The sequence below is a fragment of the Microtus ochrogaster genome, chromosome X, assembly GCF_000317375.1.
Source record: "Microtus ochrogaster isolate Prairie Vole_2 chromosome X, MicOch1.0, whole genome shotgun sequence".
Classification (NCBI taxonomy): Eukaryota; Metazoa; Chordata; class Mammalia; order Rodentia; family Cricetidae; genus Microtus; species Microtus ochrogaster.
Window position 1 is genome coordinate 37,308,800 of NC_022026.1, and position 3,440 is coordinate 37,312,239.

At 38.5% G+C, this 3,440-nt stretch overlaps 1 pseudogene; it reads left to right on the plus strand.

Annotated features, from left to right (window-relative positions):
- The first annotated feature begins 288 nt into the window (after window positions 1–288).
- LOC101992139 lies at window positions 289–2,074 on the plus strand (annotated as a pseudogene).
- Window positions 2,075–3,440: the final 1,366 nt, after the last annotated feature.

Consider the following 3,440-nt stretch of genomic DNA (forward strand, 5'->3'; position numbering starts at 1 on the left):
TGATAACCTGACGGACCCTTTCAAGTTGAGCAGTGGTAAAGATCTAGAAATTGACAATATCCCCAGGCATCAGGAACACAAGTTGAGTTTGGTAGACATTGGCATTGGCATGACCAAGGCTGACCTCATACCTAACTTGGGATCCATTGCCAAGCCTGGCACAAAAATGTTTGTGGAGAATCTCCAGCCTAGTGCAGACATGTCCAGGATTGGGGCTGGATTCGTGTCTGCCTATCTGGTGGTACAGAAAGTGGTTGTGATTACAAAATAAAAACATGAGCTGTATTCATGGAGTTTTCTGCTGGTGGATCCTTCCCTACTTATGCAGACCACAGCGAACCTATTGGCCAAGATACAAAAATTATTCTTCACCTCAAAAAATACCAGTCAGAACACCTATATAATGTGAAGGTCAAAGGAGTGATGATGGATAAGCACTCACGGGTCATAAGCTATCCCATCATTCTCTATTTGGAAAAGAAAGGAGAGGAGACCAGTACTGATGAGGCAGATGAACAGAAAGGTGAGAAAGAGGAGAAAAAGATAAGAATTAAGAGAAGACTAATATTGAAAATATGGGGGTGAATGAGGAAAGTGGAAAAGAAAAAATAAAAGAAAAAGAAAACCAAGAGTATTAAGGAGTAATACCTTGATCAGAAAGAACTGGATAAAATCAAGCATATTTGGACCAGAAACCCTGATGATTTCATTCAGAATGAATATGATGAATTCTATAAAAGCCTCACCAATAAGTGGGAAGACTACTTAGAAGTCAAATACTTCTCTGTAAAAGATTTGTCGGAATTCAAAACATTGATCTTCATCCTGCAGCAGGCTCCTTTTAGCCTCTTTGAGAACAGGGAAAACAACATCAAACTCTTGCATTCATCTTGTGTTCATCATGGGCAGCTGTGATGAGCTGATACCTGAATACATCAACTATATCTGTGGCTTGATTGACTACAGTACCTACCCCTGAGAATCTCCTGAGAAAAGCAAAATCTTGAAAGTTATCTACAAAAAAAAACCAAAAAAAAACATTTTGAAGAAATACCTTGAGTTTGTTTCTTACGTGGCAAAAGACAAAGAGAACTAGAATCGGAAGCTTGGAATCCAAGAAGATTCCACTAACCTGTGATGCCTCCCTGAGCTGCTGTGCCATCACACTTCTCAGTCTGGAGATGAGATGACTTCCATGTCAGAGTATGTGTCTCACGCTGAGGAGACACCGAATCCATCCACTACATCACTGGTCAGAGCAAAAAGCAGGTGACAAACAGCCTTTGTGGAGCATGTGCAGAAGTGGAGCTTTGAGGTGGTGTATATGACTGAGCCTATTAATTAGGACTAAGTACAGAAGCTTAAAGAATTGAATGGGAACAAATTGTCTCAGTGACTAAGGAGAGCCTGGAGCTACCAGAGAATGAGGAGGAGAAGAAAATAAATGGAAGAGAGCAAGGCAAAGTTTGAGAATCTCGGGAAGCTCATGAAGGAGATCTTGGGTAAGAAGGTTGAGAAAGTGACAATCTCCAGCAGTCATGTCTACAGCCTATTGTATTGTGAGAAGCACCAATGGCTGCACATATAACATGGAATGGGTCATGAAGGTGCAGGAATTTTGAAACAACTCTACAATAGGCCACATGCTGTTCCTAGACACTAACCCCAACCACCCCACTATGGAGACCCTGCAGCAAAACACCAAGGAGGACAAAAGTGACAAAGCCTTCTAGAAACTAGAGGTGCTGCTGTTTGGAAATGCTCTTTCTTCTCTTCCTTCTCCCTTGAGGATCTCAGGGCCCATTGTCATGGTATCTATTACATGATCAAACTAGGTCTAGGCACTGAGGAAGGTGAGGTGCCAGCGGAGGAACCAAGCGCTGCTGTTCCTGATAAGATTCTTTCACTTGAGGGTAACTAGGATGCACATCACATGGAAAAAGTATATAGAGATCTTTCTGGAAGCTGGAGCCCTCTGTATAGTTTTCCCATGGCTTCCCCAGAAGCCTTGACTGACCCTGACCTGCTTGGCTACTGGTTTTCTTCTATCCTGTCCTTGGTGTCTAGTTTCTGAGGAGTATTTATTGAAGAAAGGATTCTTTCCTCATTGTGCCTTGTTGGTGCTCTAATTGAACTTTACCAGACTGTATATATTTAGATGTAGTGGTAGTATTTTCCACACATTTGCCTTATTTCAGACTCATTATTCACTACAATGCTTTCCAGGTGTGCAATTCTTCTTAGTTATCTGGTGCCTGGAAATTCCCTGTTAGCTGAAGATTATTTTTTAAAATGAAGTTAACGCTGAAAAGTTCAGCACTCATACCTTAGGCTTCAGATAATAACACAAGAGGCTTGAAACAGATGAAGACATGTGAATGAAGAAGGGCCTATGATGTTACATTCTATTAAAATCTACCTTTAAATAATACTTACTGTACTTAAAAGTCTACATCTCCTTCATTTTTGATAATTTTAATTTCAAAACAATGCAACCACCCCTAATACTAACACTTAAACCTGCTATTCTGTGAGGGTGGGGGATTTCTGCTGCAGGGTCTCCATAGTGGGGTGGTTGGGGTTAGTGTCCTCAGAACACTGAATTCCACGTGTCAAAGAATGGAAATGGATACAAACCTTACACCAAAGTGAACTAGAAATGAATAAAATATGCAAATATAAAATAGAAGAACATAGAATGCTTAGAAGAAAACAAGGGAAGATAACAAAATCCTTGACGCTGGTCCTGACCATAGCCACATGTACAGGCAACAAAACAAAAAGAAAGAAATAGGACTGTATCAAACAAAGATTCTGCATAACAAATGAGAAATTAATCAAAATGACACAATCTATGGATCAGAAAATTGTTTACAAACCCTGTAAATTACAAGATTTTTAGTTTCAAAGTATATGGGGAATTCATACAACTCAAGAGTAGAAAAGTAGCCCAATTCAAGAGCCAGCTAGATACCTAAATAGCTATCTTTTCAAAGAAGACAAAGAAATAGGAACAAAGGGTTCAATATTACTAATCATGAAGGAAATGCAAGTCAAGATCACAATGAGATATTACCTAACTTCAGTAAGCATGACTGTTATTAAAAAGACAAAAGATAACAAATACTGACAGAAAATGAAATCATTATACACTTCTGGTAGGAATGTAAATCAGTTCAGACATTATGGAAAACAATATCAATGCCCTGAAAAACTTAAAAATCTATTTATTATATAACCCAGCAATCATACTGTTGAATATATGTGTGTGTATAAAATGAAATGAATATATGTATATAATGAAAACAATCTATCAAAAACACATCTGTAGCCTTAAGAAATTCAAACAACCAAACTTTCCAACAATAAATGAATGCTAAAAAGTATGGAATATAGAAACAGATTATCTAGGCTTAAAAAGAGAGAGAAACCCTAGTATT